Source organism: Schistocerca gregaria, chromosome 4, assembly GCF_023897955.1.
Source record: "Schistocerca gregaria isolate iqSchGreg1 chromosome 4, iqSchGreg1.2, whole genome shotgun sequence".
Lineage (NCBI taxonomy): Eukaryota > Metazoa > Arthropoda > Insecta > Orthoptera > Acrididae > Schistocerca > Schistocerca gregaria.
The window spans coordinates 336,459,320-336,480,574 of NC_064923.1; positions in this window are offsets into that span (position 1 = coordinate 336,459,320).

Sequence of the window (21,255 nt, forward strand, 5' to 3'; positions counted from 1 at the left end):
ATTTGCACAGTTTTTGTAGCACATGGAATTTAGTTCAGAGTGCGTATATCACACAAGGCTTACACTTCTGAAGCGCTGTTACGTATATGTCAGTAGTAATCTGCACAAGGAAAGTAGGTAGATAATTCTCCTTGCCAATTAGCGTTAGTAAACAACTGGATTTTATTGTTTGGTGTACCTTTCCTATAAGCTGAGTCAGTCCTTCCGACAATTATTTTTGTTTCGATTTCTTCACATTCTTCGTGCAGCCACTTCTTATTAGTCTCCCTGCACTTCCTATTTATTTCATTCCTCAGCGACATATATTTCTATATTCCTGAATATTCCGCAGCATTTTTGTACTTCCTTCTTACATCGATCATCTGGAGTATTTCTTCTGTTTCCAATGGTTTCGTCACAGTTACCTTCATTGTACCTATGTTTTTCTTTCCATCTTTTACGATCGCCCTTTTTAGAGATATCCATACCTCTTCTACTGTACTACCTTGTTGCTGTATCTGTAGCCTTAGAGAAGTTAAAGCGCATCTCGTCGTTCTCAGTAGTTGCGTGTACCACTTCTTTGCATATTGATTATTCCTGACTAAACTCTTAACTAATCTCTTAAAAACAAAAATTTATTAGGAAACACATGGTTTATCGAGTTACCAAGTTTCACATCGAAGGATACTGTATGCAGCCAGTCTTATGTCAATCTATGATTATACCAAATATTGTGAGTAATTAGGATGCTATCTGATTATATTTCGGCGATTAGTTCGTGCACCGCCTTATCATTTTAAGCATAATTTCTTCAAACTTCCATTAAATACCACTGCTTCCTTTATCCCTTTGTTTCTTTCTGTCATATATTTCATACATTGTTTTGAGTTAATATCATTTAGCTCCATTACCCTACCTGACCGTTTGTCGTCTTTGCCCTGACTAATCATATTTCATCTGATATTTACTCTATCTAATCATTTCATATAAATTTCATCTTTGTAACTATTTCTTTGCCAATTTATATGTTGTACTTCTTCTTACTAACCTTTTCCTCTTTGGATCCTCCCTATACAACTTTCATGACTTCTAACATATGTTTCATGATTTATGTAAACTCACTACATTGTTACACTTAACATAATTATTATACTAATGGTGTCATATTTTATAGTAACAATTTATACACAGAATACGCATTATAAAGAAAGTCAGTAAATAACGTGAGCATAAGAGGTAGTTACAACCTGAAAATACCCAAAGACAGTTAGGCCAATAAGTCACACGTGTTAGCAGAAAATACATATATCTATGCCACTGCAAAACGATTGAAACTGAAAAATAAAAAGGTAGTCATTACTATCACACATACTTCCTGAACGCCCTTTCTATGATTGCAGTGTACTGTCTGTCTGTGTCATCCTCTTTTCCAAAATTTCCCAAACACCTAGACTGAAGGACAATACCGCATCTTTACTAGAAGTTCGCAGCAGTCTGCCCTCTGACGTACACAAATTCTTCTGAAGTTCGTAAGCCAAACATCTCACAAACGCCTCTTCAGATAAGATTTATTTGATTTAGATTACGACTTTCGAATCGGAAAAATATCATTAAGGCATACTGTATTACTCTGTATGGTACACGCTGATCTGATGGCTCCAGCAAACCGAAATACTGACAGCACAAGACACAGATTAATACTCTCCCACAGTAAATCACCTGTACTAGGTACTCCTAACGACAGTGGTACCGATTTACAGCTCAAAACTTAAGAAATTCCTTCCTACATAAGCTACCACAGTGGTACAATTTTTCATTTCAACGAGATACACGAAATGATTAACCAAAATGAAATTAGCCATTACTATCACACAATTACTTATTGAATTTATGAAAGAATATCTTTTCATCATCAAACATAACTGAAGTTGAAAATAAACATCTCAGAAATTAAAACTTATCACTACACACAAATTATTCGAAATTCCTGTATTCTTAGCCAAAATAAAAGTACGTGTATATTTATCACATTTACAACACACAGTAATGTTTCTCAGTTATTTGTTAAAGGAAAACACTCATTATTATTGCACATATATTTACAGACATACTGTAATATAAGAATATTCATACCATCCTTGTGAATGAAACACACTTTAACTTATACTACTACCTTATGGAGAAATTCATTACATCTTAATGTCCACAACATCATTAACCTTTCATTAATCATTGCCGCACCTGCATCAGGTTATAGTTCACATATGAGTTCAGGTCACATCAGGAGAAGTATTTATTCAAATCCTGATGTGGGTAACGCCCTTTAGTTCGGTTTGTTCCTGGTTAACGAAGTAGATACGGACTGGGACGTGGAATTTTCAAAATGGTGAAAGGTCCAATGCAGAGTAGTTGCTATTTCTTGTTATTTAATATCGAAAACTTAAGATGCGTCCTCCAGAGTACTCGTTCTCGTTTATCAAAACCTTGCACCCTGAATGTTCTTATATCATTCGCTTCTTCACATAGTCTGGACTTTTCTGTGTCATTAACCAGGGTGTCTATAACCTTCTCCATCCACTGAGAATTCATTCCGTGCCTTAGGGATCTTATCTACCAATTCACTCCGTTATTCTTGGGAAAACAGAAGTTCTGCTGATGTGAAATTAGTGATGCTACTGGGCAGATAGTTCATTATCTCTTCTAATTTCCCCAGGTAGTCAATGCATATGGTTTGTCTAGCATGACAATGGGTACGCAAAGAATTACTTAGCTCTCTAAACATATGAAACAAAAGAAAAATTCGGTGTAGGTATTAAAATCCATGGAGAAGAAATAAAAACTTTGAGGTTCACCGATGGCATTGTAATTCTGTCAGAGACAGCAAAGGACTTGGAATAGCAGTTGAACGGAATGGATAGTGTCTTGAAAAGAGAATATAAGATGAACATCAACAAAAGCAAAACGAGTATAATGGAATGTAGTCGAATTAAGTCGGGTGATGCTAAGAGAATTAGATTAGGAAATGAGACACTTAAAGTAGTAAAGGAGTTTTGCTATTTGGGGAACAAAATAACTGATGATTGTCAAAGTAGAGAGGATATAAAATGTAGACTGGCAATGGCAAGGAAAGCGTTTCTGGAGAAGAGAAATTTGTTAACATCGAGTATAGACTTAAGTGTCAGGAAGTCATTTTTGAATGTATTTGTATAGAGTGTAGCCATGTATGGAAGTGAGACATGGACGATAAATAGTTTGGACAAGAAGAGAATAGAAGCTTTCGAAATGTGGTGCTACAGAAGAATGCTGAAGATTAGATGGGTAGATCATATAACTAATGAGGTATTGAATAGAATTGGGGAGAATGGAAGTTTGTGGCACAACTTGACTAGAAGAAGGGATCGGTTGTTAGGACATGTTCTGAGGCATCAAGGAATCAACAATTTAGTATTGGAGGACAGCGTGGAGGGTAAAAATCGTAGAGGGAGACCAAGAGATGAATACATTAAGGAGATTCAGAAGGATGTAGGTTGCGGTAGGTACTCGTAGATGAAGAAGCTTGCACGGGATAGAGTAGCGTGGAGAGCTGTATCAACCCAGTCTCAGGACTGAAGACCACAACAACAACAACATCTGTACTACGGGATTCACTTCGGGATGGTGCCTTGAGGTAAGTATCAGATTAATGTCCATTCTGGCTAAGGCATATCTCCAAGCAAAACGTGCAAAGTTGGAAGCGTTATCTGACAGTACTGCACGTAGCTTGCTCACAAGCGTACTGAAATCGTCAAGTAACCACAAAAATGGTTGTGCTGGTTGCTGCCTTTAACAGATAAGCCTTCATATATTTCGTTAAAACATCAAATAAAGTAATTATTTGCTTACTGTCACCTATAGCCCTAGGCACTGGCTCACGAACATTTCCACAAACGACGGGTAGGCGTTTGTCCGGTACTATTGAATGCAATGGACTCTTTCTGCCACGATTGTTTGGCCTCATCTTTTTACATAATTGACAATAATGAATCTCTTTCAACAATATGCCTAATGCCCAGGAAGTAACAGTTGTCTGTTACCTTTCTGACCACTTACAAACTCCAAAATGGTCCCATTCATGGTATGTGCAACATATACACATTTTTTCATAGTCACTAGGTATGAAACAACATCAATTCTTAGCATTTTCACTCCTCCTATGAATCAGTAATTAATTTACAATTTTATAGAGCTTATGTAAGCGGCTATGCTGATGTAGCTGAAGTAATTGCCACACCTTTGACTATCATCTTGTTATTGCAATCCAACCTTCCTCCGGAAAAGTTCCAAGTAATATCTTCGATAAATCGATCTTACATTAGCAAAATAGTAAAATCCCCTGTTTGTTCTTGTACAGCCATTTGCTGATTGAGCCCTTGTGGCGATCGAGATGGGACATCCGCAACTATATTCTCCTTTCCACTAATATATACAGTCTTAAGAGTATACACCTATAAAGTCGATATACACTCCTGGAAGTGGAAAAAAGAACACATTGACACCGGTGTGTCACACCCACCTCACTTGCTCCGGACACTGCGAGAGGGCTGTACAAGCAATGATCACACGCACGGCACAGCGGACACACCAGGAACCGCGGTGTTGGCCGTCGAATGGCGCTAGCTGCGCAGCATTTGTGCACCGCCGCCGTCAGTGTCAGCCAGTTTGCCGTGGCATACGCAGCTCCATCGCAGTCTTTAACACTGGTAGCATGCCGCGACAGCGTGGACGTGAACCGTATGTGCACTTGACGGACTTTGAGCGAGGGCGTATAGTGGGCATGCGCGAGGCCGGGTGGACGTACCGCCGAATTGCTCAACACGTGGGGCGTGAGGTCTCCACAGTACATCGATGTTGTCGCCAGTGGTCGGTGGAAGGTGCACGTGCCCGTCGATCTGGGACCGGACCCCAGCGACGCACGGATGCACGCCAAGACCGTAAGATCCTACGCAGTGCCGTAGGGGACCGCACCGCCACTTCCCAGCAAATTAGGGACACTGTTGGTCCTGGGGTATCGCCGAGGACCATTCGCAACCGTCTTCATGAAGCTGGGCTACGGTCGCGCACACCGTTAGGCCATCTTCCGCTCACGCCCCAACATCGTGCAGCCCGCCTCCAGTGGTGTCGCGACAGGCGTGAATGGAGGGACGAATGGAGACGTGTCGTCTTCAGCGATGAGAGTCGCTTCTGCCTAGGTGCCAATGATGGTCGTATGCGTGTTTGGCGCCGTGCAGGTGAGCGCCACAATCAGGACTGCATACGACCGAGGCACACAGGGCCAACACCCGGCATCATGGGGTGGGGAGCGATCTCCTACACTGACCGTACACCTCTGGTGATCGTCGAGGGGACACTGAATAGTGCACGGTACATCCAAACCGTCATCGAACTCATCGAACCCATCGTTCTACCATTCCTAGATCGGCAAGGGAACTTGCTGTTCCAACAGGACAATGCACGTCCGCATGTATCCCGTGCCACCCAACGTGCTCTAGAAGGTGTAAGTCAACTACTCTGGCCAGCAAGATCTCCGGATCTGTCCCCCATTGAGCATGTTTGGGACTGGATGAAGCGTCGTCTCACGCGGTCTGCACGTCCAGCACGAACGCTGGTCCAACTGAGGCGCCAGGTGGAAATGGCATGGTAAGAAGTTCCACAGGACTACATCCAGCATCTCTACGATCGTCTACATGGGGGAATAGCAGCCTGCATTGCTGCGAAAGGTGAATATACACTGTACTAGTGCCGACATTGTGCATGCTCTGTTGCCTGTGTCTATGTGCCTGTGGTTCTGTCAGTGTGATCATGTGATGTATCTGACCCCAGGAATGTGTCAATAAAGTTTCCCCTTCCTGGGACAATGAATTCACGGTGTTCTTGTTTCAATTTCCAGGAGTGTATATCCTGCCAGACTTGAATGAAATAACTTACAATTTCGTAAAAATGTTAGCAGCTTAGAGATCACAATATATAATTGTGTGTTTTCTATACAGATAAGAGTTAAAATCTCGGAAAACCCAAACGACAGCCACCGCTTCTTGCTCCGTTGACTTATAACCTTGTCCACATGGAAACAATGTCCTACTCGCCAATGTTATGGGGCAAAATGTCGGTACTCCATCAATTATGCTTGTTTGGAATATACACGCATTCTGTCAGACCGAGGATGTGTTTACGTCATCAAACCGAATGATATAATAATCTCGAATTCACTAATGCTGTTTTTATGTTACTGAACGCTTCTTTACATGCACTTATCCACAGCCACGCTACGTTTTTTCTCAGTAGGTTCAACAATGCTTCGGCACTAAACGACTGTCGGCCTCTGTGACCGAGCGGTTCCCGGTCACAGAGTCGGAAACCGCGCTGCTGCTACGGTTGCAGGTTCGACTCCTGCCCTCGGGCATGGATGTGTGTGATGTCATTAGGTTAGTGAGGCTTAAATAGTTCTAAGTCTAGGAGACTGATGACCCCAGATGTTAAGTTCCATATTGCTCAGAGCCATTTGAACCACTGAACGACTGATCTGGAAAGAAGTAGTGGAAAAATGATGGGAGACCGAGAAACACTGTTATGGCCCTTGATGCGTGAAAGTTCTTTATTTCATGTACATTTTCCGAATCATGGAAATTTCCTTTGGAATCAATTAAGTGACCTAGGATCTTGATCTTCTTTAACGTGAAATGCGATTTCTGCATGTTAACTGTCACTCCGGCCTACTTGAAAGCTTCCAGTACACGAGCTAACAATTCAACATATTCTTCTTACGCTGATGTGGCTGTCAACAAATCACCCAGAAATAGTCAGCCGAACTTCACAAGGCGGATCGTAAAACAAATATCGAGCATCCCGTATTAAGGTCGAACAGAGGACCTTGAAATGGTAGCTGTATCCTTCCTTGAGACTCGTCTGGCACTTATTTCCCATTAAGAAGCGCTCATATCGATACTGGTTAGGTACTGAACACAGTGAAATTTTTTAATCGACTCGTCTATATTTTCTGGATGTGTGCGTACTGGACCAATAATCGCACTCACGGGCACTAGGCGAGTTATTAGCGCTACTAGCGCACCAATATAGGGACTGCTCGAGGGTGCAGTCAGATCCCATCAAATCAAGCGACTGATCTCCCCTTCCACTGCCGGTTTGAGCTTCCAGGGAATGGGATAAAAACTACGGCAAAACGCGTGGTGCTCGAAGACTTCGAGGTGGCAAATGTATCCTTTTACACTACCTGGCCTTCCGTCAGAGATCTTGTGATAATTATTAATTAAATTTGCTAATTGACTTCTGATCCCGTGTGAGATTCTCGGGCTCTTCTAATTTCTTAGACTTTATCATTCAAACTGCCTGTCTTTTCCATTTATTCTAGTCCCTTGGAACACCTTCAGTTACCGTCAATAATCGATTTTATTCATGCCTCTCGACAGCATCGCTGATGCTGTCTCACCTTTCTCATCAAGTCTAGTTGAACTTCGTATAACATCTAACTTAATTACAAGCTTCCCAGCAGAGAAGTTGGTTCTTACGTCCTTTGGCATATACTACCCTTCCTATAGCACAATCGACCATCAGTTTATTGATAACGAAAAACGTGCATGGAATAGCTACATCGCTACATTTCCTAGCTTTAGAGAAAGCATCGTATGTATCCTCAGTGTTTGCCACCGGTTACCGACAGCTCCAACTGTTCCACAGTTATTTACGGGTAAATTAGGCAACTCCTTTTGAAACCTCCCCTTAGGAAAATTTATAAATAATTGTGCTAATAAACCCCTTACGTTATTTTGCTTTTCAAACAGCTGAGCAAAACTGAACATGCACAGACATTTCTCTCTTTACTTATTCGGATCATCAATAAACTGACACACAATATTTTTAGCACAATGCAGTCTGACTTTCAATAATCCCTACAAACGAATGGCCCTGACTAACAATAATACCTTTCATGAATTACTTACCACACAAAAATCTTTATTACTCCAACTACTGCAATACAATCAGTGCCAATACTGCCAGCTAAATAAAAGATTGTAACTACTGAAGTCACTAACTACTAATAGGGATAGTTAGCAAATCACAGATTTTGACAGAGAACAAACAACGTATTTACCTTAATAGTGTTCAAAAGTCATAATATATGGATCAGTTCATGACGTCCAGTCTTACAAATTTACTGTCTGTGATGGACACACGTCCAGATCATCCGCTCTCAAAACTCCGCCATGTCTCTCCCCACATCCACCATTGCTGGCGGCTGACCTCCAACTGCGCAACACTACGAGCTATTCACATTAGCAGTTACTTCTGTTAATGTGGGACTATGCGTGCGGAACGATTTGAAATGGAATGATCATATAAAATTAATTGTTGGTAAGGCGGGTACCAGGTTGAGATTCATTGGGAGGGTCCTTAGAAAATGTAGTCCATCAACAAAGGAGGTGGCTTACAAAACCCCTCGTTCGACCTACACTTCAGTATTGCTCATCAGTGTGGGATCCGTACCAGATCGGGTTGACGGAAGAGATAGAGAAGATCCAAAGAAGAGCGGCGCGTTTCGTCACAGGGTTATTTGGTAACCGTGATAGCGTTATGGAGATGTTTAGCAAACTCAAGTGGCAGACTGTGCAAGAGAGGCGCTCTGCATCGCGATGTAGCTTGCTCACCAGGTTTCGAGAGGGTGCGTTTCTGGATGAGGTATCGAATATACTGCTTCCCCCTACTTATACCTCCCGTGGAGATCAGGAATGTAAAATTAGAGAGATTCGAACGCGGACGGAGGCTTTCAGACAGTCGTTCTTCCCGCGAACCATACGCGACTGGAACAGAAAAGGGAGGTAATGACAGTGGCACGTAAAGTGCCCTCCGCCACACACCGTTGGGTGGCTTGATGAGTATGAATGTAGATGTAGATGTGAAACTGCCCAACATTAGAATAGCGAATATTACAACAATGCCAACCAGCCACAGAATGCACACAGCACAGCCAGTGATTTTCATACAGAGGACTACGTGGCGTTACCAATAGAAAAACCTAAAGAGCCTACTTACACTTTCTTTGTGATAGCATTTCAAAGAGGCTGTGCGAGTTCGCATTTACAGAAACAACAGAGTCCAAACCAACAGTAACTGGAATTCCTTCAGTATCTGCTTTTACAGCTGAGATCGGTACCGTAGGATAATCTCCGTCGCATTTATTTGTATAAAATCAGAGGGCCTCTTTCAGTTCTGTACCATCATTACACCTGAAAAAATTCGCTTTCACTAAATAGCCCAAGAAAGATTCTTTGGCCGCTCCTCTGGGCAGCAATACGGTCGACGATAGTTTAACCACGTGAGCCCCTGGTTGTGGAGCACGTTCATCCGTTATAATGCTTCCGTAATAATCGGTGACTGCTTGTTTTGTTGCTGTTCAACTGTGTAGTTGGTCTGATGCCACTGGTTGTTCTGATTTGGGCTCAGAAGATTACGATACTCAGGATTAAGTCTCCTAAGCCGTCTATTTTGCTTGCTCCGGTTGCTTTCCTGGTTGTATTGACTATGCTTTGCATTATTCTTATACTGCAATTTATTTGTCTGATTCATGCTGATAACTATATGATCCGTCATTTTCTTGTGGTTGTATTTCTGTACAATATATTGGTTTGCATTTGGCATACACCGGTTTCATTGTCCGTTGTCCTTTCTCCTGTATTATATCTGTGGAATCGAAGTCCGACATAAACTATTCACCTTGCCTTCAATATGCGTAAAAAGTTTCAAATGGTTCAAATGGCTCTGAGCACTATGGGACTCAACTGCTGTGGTCATCAGTCCCCTAGAACATAGAACTACTTAAACCTAACTAACTTAAGGACATCACACACATCCATGCCCGAGGCAGGATTCGAACCTGCGATCGTAGCAGTCGCACGGTTCCGGAAAGCTCATAAAAAGTCTTTCTGTGAAATTGGTTCATACCGGTAATATGATTTGTTCATATACTTCTCATAGTATCTTGGTAAATTACCATTCGTATACGAAAACACTTCTTCAACTGTTCCTGTATCCTATTTGACCAGAATTTTGAGAGGAAGTCACGTTCAAATTCCTGATAAGACTGGCAGTTATCCAGCATATCTGTTGCCTAGAACGCTGACTCCCCTTCAAATTATCCCGCACCATAAATGATCTCTTGGGGACTCTCTCCAGGATCGACTTAAAACTCAACGAAATTCTGTAATATTTTCAATTTTAATTATATTTTTCTGATGAGAAAGTCAGAAATTATCTATTCCTTAACAGGTTGCCTTCCATCAGCATTGTTGTACATACATTAGTAGTTGAAAGCACACTAGTGGCGCCATCAGAATTGTTCGCATAAAATGTCTGACACGCCTGCACGTTCTTTCGATCTAGTACAGGGCTCAAGGCCTGTGATAAATGCTCACCATCCACCTCTGGTTTCGGATTCTACATTGGCCCCCGGACCTCTTCTGTTTTTGCTAGAAAGCTTGTGGAATGACGTATTTATTTGTTTCTTCCACTGATCAAAGTGCAGCACGTAAAGGTGACAACGAAATGTTCAAGCAAGGGTTGCAGTTGAAAATATTCATAAGTACGGAAGGTGGAACACGACCCACAACAGAGCAAGTTATTACAAAATTGCACATGTATAAATTTATTACTCAACAATCGGTGCTCATCCATGTCGAACACTCTATTTTAGCCGTCTTGTCGCAGTCCACTAAAAATGATTGTTTCCCGGTGCTTCCACGTCAACTATTTCTTGTATTTCGTTTACCGTCACGTACTCGTTCCCATGTTCAGGAATTTTCCTGCACCAAGCAGACAGGCGAGTAATTCCACATTTTTCATTGATTTCCCCGCATTAGGGCGTAATGCAGTCCACACTGAATAGCAATTTCACTAATAAAATCTATGTTGTTGGCTAAAGTTTCTGTTTGTTCTTAATTCTCGCAATGTCAACAGGGACCGGAGGCAGGTTCGCGGGGATGGAGGTGATTATCATTGTTTTAATGAATTCTCCTACCAGTTCTCCAAAATGTTTTAACCTTCTAAGGTAATGTTGATCCAAACATTTGAGTCTTAGCAGCACAGGTCCCTTTCCAGAATGAATGCCATTCAATTTGTTCAGGTTCATTGTCCTACTTACGTATCAAAACCTCTTTAAAAAGTAAACTGTGAATAAAGGTCAGTGAGAATTAAAGGAATTTGCAATTTCTAAATTTGTTTTTGTCTTTGTCATAGTGTGTCTCCAACGTGTTAGTACACATTATTGAAAATTCATTGAGTAAGGGTGTTCAAAACTAAAGGGTATTTTAAGATTCTGAACCTGAAAGTATGTAGCTTATGTGTGTCAGATTTCAGTGTTCCCGCGAAGGACACAGTAACGCTACACGCCAGCTACCTACCATTACTTTGCAGAACGACGAGGAGTACCGATTGTTGGCCGAATTACAGATATACGGCAACGCTCAAAGCGACTGTCAAATCAGGTACACGATACCAAGAATTAATTATGCAACTATTTCGTACTAGTAAGACATCTATTCTTTAACGAGTCGTGATCAGAGATTAAAAAAACTGTTTCACACTTCTTGCTGTTTTAAAAATTAATTGTTGTTTTTATTATTGCTGTGGTCTTCAATCCTGAGACTGGTTTGATGCAGCTCTCCATGCTATTCCATTCCGTGCAAGCCTGTTAGTCTCCCAATAAAAACTGGCATCTACATCCTTCTTAATCTGCTTAGCGTTTTCTTCTCTTGATATCTCTCTACGATTTTTACCCTCCACGCTTCCCTCCAGTACTGTATTGATGATACCTTGATGTCTCAGAACGTGTCCTCCAACCGATTCCTTCTTCAAGATGTGCCAGAAATTCCTTTTTTCCCGAATTCTATTCAGTAACTCGTCATTAGCTACGCGAACTACCCACCCAATCTTCAGCATTCTTCTGTAGAACCACGTTCCGAAACCTTCTATTCTCTTATTGCCTAAAGTATTAATCGTCCATGTTTCACTTCCATAGATGGCTACACTCCATACAAAAGACTTCCTTACTAGATGTTAACAAATCTCTCTTCTTCAGAACTGATTTCCGTGTCATACCAGACTACATTTTATATCTTGTCTACACCGACCATAACCAGTTATTTTCATCCCCAAATAGCAAACCTCATTTAGTATTTTAAGCATTTCATTCCCAAATCTAATAACCTTAACATCACCTGTCACGAGGGAGGAGGTAGGCACTGCATTTACTCCATACACAGGCGCACTCTCGGGGAAAATCGCCCGCATTCTGAAGAAACACCGGGTCGGAACTGTGTTTTGTCCTCCGAATAAAACTCGTGCACTGGTGGGGAGCGCCAAAGGTGACCTCGGTTTGAGGAAGAGCAGCGTGTACCAGATTCCTTGTCAATGTGGCAAGTCGTATATTGGTCAGACGATGCGTACTGTCGAGGATCGATGCCGTGAACACCAGAGGCACACTCGACTGATGTATCCGAGCAAGTCGGTGGTCGCTGAACATTGTTTGTCGGAAAATCACTCTATGGAGTATGACCGCACGAGGATTCTGGTACAGACGTCGAGATACTGGGACAGTGTTGTTAGAGAGGCCATCGAAATTCTCACCAATGACGACCTCATAAACCGTGACTGTGGCTATAATCTTAGCAAGGCTTGGGAACCAGCGATTGGGTTAATCAAGAGTTAAGTCGAGCAAACGCATAGTTCCGACGACCACGGCGGACAGAGCCATCACACCGACGTCATCTCAGACGCCGTCGCAATCTGTTCCACCGCGCTATCGTGGCGCGGGTCGCGGACGGCGGAGGGAGCGCGCCGCGGGCGGAGGGTATTTAAATCGGCCGCCGCCGCGACCGAACCCAGTTCCCCCTGAGCAGCCATAGCGTACGGATCTCCGTGCCTGCACGTTCACAGGAGCTCAGTCCGTCAGTTCACCTGATGATGGCGACATGTCTGGTCGCCGAAATATTGTGCCTGTTGGACACTATAGACCGGCGGTACACCCGTGGATATTTTGATTATCAAATACGCCGGGAGAAACTCAAGAATCACATCACCTGATTTAATTCGACAACATTCCTATATCATCGTTTTGTTTTTGTTGATGTTCATCTTATATCTTCCTTTCAAGACACTGTCCATTCCGTTCATCTGCTGTTCCAGGTCCTTTGGTGTCTCTGACAGGATTACAACGTCGTCGGCAAACTTCAAAGTTTTTATGTCTTCTCCATGGATCTCAATTCATACTCAATTTTTTTCATTTGTTTTCTTTACTGCATGCTCAATATACAGACTGAAAACATTGGGCTAGTCTACAACACTGTCTCACTCCCTTCCCAACAATTGTTTCCCCTTCATGCCCGTCGACTGTTGTAACTGCTATCTGTTTTCTGTACAAATTGTAGATAGCCTTTCGCTCCCTGAATTATATCTCTGCCACCTACAGAATTTGAAGGAGAGTATTCCAGTTAACACTGTCAAAAGCTTTCTCTAAGTCTACAAATGCTAGAAACGTAGGGTCGCCTTTTCTTAACTTTATCTTACAAGTCGTGCGCTCAGTACTGCCTCGCTTGCTTCAGAATTTCTACGGAATCCAAACTGATCATCCCCGAGGTTAGCTTCTGTATGTTTCTCCATTCGTCTGGAAGAACTTGTGTATATATTTTGCAGCCGTGACCTATTTAACTAGTAGTTCGGTAATTTTCACAGCTGTAAACACCTACTGTCTTTGCAATTGGAATAATTATATTCTTCTCGTATTCTGGAGGTAGTTCGCCTGTCTTGCTCGCCAAATGGAAGAGTTTTTCATGGCTGCCTCTCCCACGGCTATCAGTAGTTCTAATGGAATGTTCTCTACTCACTGGGCCTTCTATCGACTTAGGTTTTGCAGTGCTCTGTCAAACACTTCGCGCAATATCTTCTATTTCATAGTCATCAACATCTTCTTCCACCTCCATAAGCCTAATATTGCCCCTCAAGCTATCCATTTTTAGTTTACTGTATTTATCTCCCCTTCCTTGTCATACCTTCCTTAATACTCTCTCTGTAACTCTCTATAACCTCTGGTTCTTTCAGTTTATGCAAGTCCAGTCTCCTTAAAATCATATTTTTTTGTAGTTTCTTCAGTTTAATCTACAGTTCGTAATCAATAAATCGTGGTCCGAGTCCTCATCTGCCCCTGGAAATGTGTTACAATTTAAAGTTTGGTTCCGAAATTTCTCTCTTACCATTATGCAGTCTACCTGAAACCTTTCCGTGTTTCCTAGCATCTTCCATGCATGCAACCCTCTTTCATGATTCTTAAACCAAATGTTAACTATGATTAAGTTTTGCTTGTGCAGAATTCTACAAGGCGGCTTCCCCTTTCATTCCTGAACCCCAGTGCATATTCACTTACTATTTTTCTTTCTCTTCCTTTTCTTAAAATCGTATTCCAGTACCCCATGACTATTATATTTTCGTATCCCTTATACACTCGAATAATTTCTTTTATCGAATCATCTACATCTGCATGGATACTCTGCAAATCACATTTAAGTGCCTGGCAGAGGGCTCATCGAACCACCTTCACAATTCTCTATTATTCCAATCTCGTATAGCGCGCGGCAGAAATGAACAGCTATATCTTGCGGTATGAGCTCTGATTTCCCTTATTTTATCGTGGTGATCGTTCTGCCCTGAGTAGGTCCGTATCAACAAAATATTTACGCATTCGGAGGAGATAGATGGTGATTGGAATTTCGTGAGAAGATTCCGTCGCAACGAAAAACGCTTCTCTTTTAGTGATTTCCAGCCCAAATCCTGCATCATTTCTGTGACACTCTCTCCCGTATTTCACGATAATGCAAAACGTACTGCCTTTCTTTTAACTTTTCAGATGTACTTGGTCAGTCCTACCTGGTAAGTATCCCACGCCTCGCAGCACTATTCTAAAAGAGGACGGACAAGCGTAGTTTAGGCAGTCTCCTCAGTAGGTCTGTTACATTTTCTGTGTGTCCTGCTAATAAAACGCAGCCTTCGGTTAGCCTTCCCCACAACATTTTCTTTGTGTTATTTCCAATTTAAGTTGTTCGTAATTGTAATACCTAGGTATTTAGTTGAATTTACAGCTTTCAGGTTAGACTGATTTTTTGTGTAACCGAAGTTTAACGAGTTCCTTTTAGCACTCACGTGGATGACCTCACACTTTTCGTTATTTAGGGTCAACTGCCACTTTTCGCACCATTCCGATATTTTTTCTAAATCGTTTTGCAGTTTGTTTTGATCTTCTGATGACTTTATTAGTCGATAAAGGACAGCATCATCTGTAAACAACCGAAGACGTGGGCTCAGATTGTCTCCCAAATCATTAATATAAATAAGGAACAGCAAAGGGCCTATAACAGTACCTTGGGGAATGCTTGAAATAACTTCTGTTTTATTCGATGACCTTCCGTCAGTTACTACGCACTGTGACCTCTCTGACCGGAAATCGCAAATCCAGTCACATATCTGGGACGATATTCCATAAGCAAGCAATTGTACTACGAGCCGCTTGTGTGATACAGTGTCAAACACCTTCCTAATATCCAGGAATACAGAATAGATGTGAAATCCCTCATTAATTGCACTCAGCACTTCATGTGAGTAAAGAGCTAGTTGTGTTTCATTGGAACGATGTTTTCTAAACCCACGTTTATTGTGTGTCAATAGACCGTTTTCTTCGAGGAAATACATAATGTTCGAACACACTATATGTTCTAAAATCCTGCTGCATATCGACGTTAAAGATATGGGCCTGTAATTTAGTGGCTTACTCCTATTACCTTTCTTGAATATTTGTGTGACCTGTGCAACTTTCCCGTCTTCGTCGAGCGAACGGTTGTATATGATTGTTAAGTATGGAACTAATGCATCAGCATACTCTGAAAGGAACCTAATTGGATTACAGTCTGGACCAGAAGACATACTTTTATTAAGGGATTTGAGTTGCTTGCTACTCGGAGGATATTTACTTCTACGTTACTCATATTGGCAGCTGTTCTCGATTCGATTTCTGGAATATTTACTTCGTCTTATTTTGTGAAGGCACTTCGGAAGACTATGTTTAGTAAATCTGCTTTGGCAGCACTGTCTTCGATAGTATCACCATTGTTTTTGCGCAGAGAAGACAATGATTGTTTCTTGGCGCTAACATAGTTCACATACGACCAGAATCTCTTTGGATTTTTTGCCAGGTTTCGAGACAGTTTTTCATTGTGGAAACTTTTATAGGCGTCTCGCATACAACTCCGCGCTATGCTCGAGCTTCTGTAAAGGATCGCCAATCTTTGAGATTTTGCGTCTGTTTAAATTTGGCATGTTTATTTCGTTGTTTCTGCAACAGTGTTATAACCCGTTTTGTGTACCAAGGAGGATCAGCTCCGTCGTTTGCTAGTTTATTTGGTATAAACCTTTCAATTGCTACCAATACTATTTCTTTGAATTTAAGCTACATTTGGTCTACACTTATATTATTAATTTGAAATAAGTGGAGATTGTTTCTCAGGAGGGCATCAAGTGAATTTTTATCAGCTTGTTTGAATAGCTATATTTTCGATTATTTTTCGAGAATTGGGGGATTACAATATTCAATCTCGCTACGACAACCCTGTGTTCACTAATCCCTATATCGGTTTTGATTCTGGTTATTAAGTTAGAATTATTTGTTGCTAAGAGGTCCAGTGTTTTTTCACAACCGTTTACTATTCACATGGACTCATAAATTAACTGCTAGAATTAATTTTCAGAGAATGTGTTTAGCACAATTTCGGATGACATTTTATGTTTACCTTCGGAATTAAACATTTATTTTCGCCAACACATCGAGGGTAAATTAAAGTTACCACCAACTATTACCGTATGAGTCGGGTACGTGTTTGAAATCAAACTCAAGTTTGCTTTGAACCTTTCAGCAACTGTATCATCTGAACGGCGAGGTCGGTAAAAGGATCCAATTATTATATTATTCCGGTAGGCAACAATGACCTCTGCCCATACTAACTCACAAGAAGCATCTACTTAAATTTCGAGAGAAATTAAACTACTTCTAACAGCAACAAACGCGCCACTGCCAAACATGTTTAGCCTATCTTTTCGGAACACCGTTAGGTTCTTCGCAAAAATTTCGGCTGAGCTTATATCCGGCTTTAGCCAGCTTTCAGTGCCGATAACGATTTGAGCATCAGTGCTTTCTATTAGCGCTTGGAGCTCTGGTACTACCCAACAAAGCTACGACCATTTACAACTGCTATACCAATGGTTTCTGTATCTACATTTTTCCTGTGTTCAGCCTGCACCCTTTGTAACTGAAGCCCTTCTTGTGTCTTCACGAGACCCTCTAACCTAAAAAAACCGGCCAGTCCACGCCACACAGCCCCTACTACCCGTGTAGCCTTTTCCTGCCTATAGTGGACACCTGACCTATTCAGCCGGTCCCGAAAATCAACCACCCTTTGGCGCAACTCGAGGAATCTGCAGCCTACACGGTCGCATAACAGTGTGAGCCTCTGATTCAGACCCTCCACTCGGCTCTGTACCAGAGGTCCGCAATCGGTCCTGTCGACTATGCTGCAAATGGTCAGCTCTGCTTTCATCTTGCAAGCAAGACTGGCAGCCTTTACCACTGATGTTAGCTGCTCGAAGCCAGAGAGAATCTCTTCTGAGCCAATGTAACACAAATCATTGCTACAGACGTGAGCAACCACCTGCAATTGGCTGCACCCTGTTCTCTTCATGGCATCTGGAAGGACCCTTTCCACATCTGGAATGACTCCACCCGGTATGCACACGGAGTGCACACTGTTCTAACCCTCCTTGTGAGCCAATTCCCTAAGGGGCCCCATAACGCGCCTAACGTTGCAGCCCCCAATAGTCCCATCCTCTGCGACTGCCTGGATCTTGCTAACTTAGTGGTTTCCTCTGAAACAGGACAGGCGACAGCATCTGGCTCAGCGACAGTGTCGGCCACAGACTAAACCTGGAACCTGTTTGTCAGACAAACTGAAGAGGCATTACGTGCGGCCGTCTGGGAAGTCTTTCGCCACCTGCTTCGCCCTGGGGTGACCTCCAACTCGCCAACAGGTTATGGGTAAGCCTCAGTGCAACCAGTAACTGCGTTGGCCACCGGCGAGGACCGATCGGAGGACTCTGACGCACTGGACGTCCGTTGGATCCCCACAGCCGGCCCACAACAGTGCTGCCGATCTGCTGAAGCCTCAAGCAGTGTAACCGAAGCCATCAGAGCCTGAAGCTGAGAGCGAAGTGTCACCAACTCGGCCCGCATCCGCACGCAACAATCGCAGTCCCTGTCCATACCAAAGGCCGTGGGAAACTAAACTATGGAGATAAACTGACCATCGGCACGTGCTGCGTAAGTCTAATGTAGACCCTGAAGAAAACGCACGGACTGTGTCTAGTAATACGCAGATATTCAAGAACCTAACTACCGAAGCACTCAGGTTAAACTAAATAATTTGCTCCTGATCAAGAACTTGCAATATATCACAACATCGGTTTACTTTCTGACGCAAACGAAAACGCGAGTTCTGTGGCTATTAGATTTTAAACATACACGCAGAAACCCAAGAAACTAAACTATTAAGGAACACAGATGATATAATAAAATTCACCCCTGGTTAGGAACTTGTAAAAGTCACAAAAGCGGTTTATTTATCTGTTACTGCGTCTGTCACGGCCGGCTATTATTGCCCGATTTCTTCAATCTCTTCATCGTCTGCAGAGCTAGTTGCCGTATAAACTTTTACTGCTGTGGTCGTGTGTAACTTCGCTCCAGAAATGCGTTCACAATGCTGTTCGTTGTAGCTTATCCGTGTTGCTAGCTGTGTCTTCATTATTAAACCTTTTCCTGCATTACCTTCATTTGATTTTGCATTTATAGCCCTGTATTCACTTGATCAGAAGTCTTGTCCCTCTTGCCATCGAACTTCACTAATTCCCACTATATCTAACTATAACCTATCCATTTCCCTTTTAAATGTTACAACCTACTTGCCCGATTAAGCGATCTGACGTACCACGCTCCAATCCGCAGAACGCCAGTTTAGTTTCTCCTGATGACCACGTCCTCCTGAGTAGTCCTGCCAGAGATCCGAATGGGTGACTATTTTGCCTCCGGAATATTTTACCAAACAGGACGCCATCATCATTTAACCAAACAGTAAAGCTGTCTGCCCCGAGGAAAAATTACGCCCCCTTGCCTTCAGCTGTTCGCAGTACAGCGAAGATAGGCCATTTTGGTTGATGTTACAAGGCCCTATTAGTCATTCATGCCGACTGTTGCCCCTGCAACTACAGGAAACGCTGCTGCCCTCCTTCAGGAACCACACGTTTGTCTGACCTCTTAACAGATACTCCTCTCTTGAGATTTGACTTATGGTACGCATATCTGTATCACTGACGCACGCAAGCCTCCCCACCAGCGGCAAGGGCCATGGTTCATGAGGGGCGGGGGGGAGGGGAGGGGGACAATTACTATGTTAAATATTTCATATTATGCATGTAAGCGGGAAAAAGTTCAGCAATGCTTGAAATTAGGTTTAAAGTCTCTTGGAAGTCGATAAGTACTCTCATTATCAAACAATGGACTAATACACTCGCTATCAGGTTCAAACCAAGGCTAGTTTTTAACGCATCTCAATGATTATGACGTCACACCTCCTTAGCTATGTTTCTTACAATGATCAATTTTCCAAGTACATTTAGTGGTATATGTAGATACTGTCTGCAAAACGTTTTGTAACTCGAATTAGTTGTAAATAAATGATAAATTAAAACGTTATGCCTGTTGCTGATGCTTTACTGCATCGAAACCAAAAATTGTACCAAACGGTAACCTTTACTGATTTCGTCATTTTCAGGAGTATGTCGGCGAGAAAAAGTTTGGTAAGGGTTTGAATACACAATGATCAGACAAAAGATGATGACCACCGCCCAAGCGATGTGGCATGCCGCCTGGTGGAATTGTGGTCTGCAATTGGGGAAATCCACTGAGTCAAGCGCCTTTGACAAAGGCCAGATTGCTAATAGGCAGAACCGGTGAACGCGATGTCGAAGCTGCTCGAATGTTCACGTGTTACTGTCGTGAGCATCTACGGAAAGAGATAGAAAGCCAGTGAAATTGCCACTATGCTTTAATTGCTTGGATGTCCATGACTCGTCAAAGAATGTGGGGTTCGGAGGCTTGTCTACTTTGTGAAGTAGGATAGATGGTGAAATACGATATCTCTGCCGATAGAGCGCAATGCTGGCATGCCCACAAGTGTTTCAGAGCATACCGTTCATCGTATATTGTAGAACAAGGTGATTCTTATCAGACCACCCTTATGTGTTCACATGTTGACTACATGACATCGTCAATTACGATTGCTAGCTATTTATGTTCCTAATGCCACGTAAATTCATAAACCTACCACTTTCGGATACCTGACACTCCGCCTGTGATGCATTTCGTTCCAAAGATGGACAATCGTGCTATTAAGCAGGTGATCATCATAATGCTATGGCTCGTCGGAATAAGTATACACCTTGTTGTATAAACTATGTTCTGTCATTCTCAAATACTGGATGAAAATAGTAAGGGTATTTGCGCATGGTGACTTACACTGTTTCAAGACATGAACCTCACTTGTGTTACCTTTAAATCAACCCTCTCCCTCTACCTCTTTGAACCCTGTCCCCACCTCCATATCCCCAGATGTGTTGTTACACAATGCCTTCCACAGCGATGGTCAGTACACAGACAGTGTGTGTCTGGTAACCCTTTCTTGTTGGCCAGTACACAGACATTCTGTATCAGGTAAACTTTTTTTGTTGTAAGATTATATGGAAGCGTGTGATGTTAGTGCCGTTATGGGACCTTATTTTTGGTACACTGTGAAAGAGAACATTGAGGTTTAGTGTATGTTCTTACCTGAGGAATGTCTAAATATGGTTTTATCTTCATATTATTCTGTAAAGGTTCTTACAGCGAATTTTTTCGCTTGTAAAGGAAGAAAAATATGGAACCTTTTTAATGTGATATTATCTGTTTTCCTTTTTTACTAACGCCGTGGTTCATAGGTAATGAATTTTACGTACCATGCTGGCAAATAATTTTGTCATACACGCTGTATGTGACGCTGCAGTACTTTATTATTCTGTAATTTTAGGTATTTTACTGTTCGTGGTAAA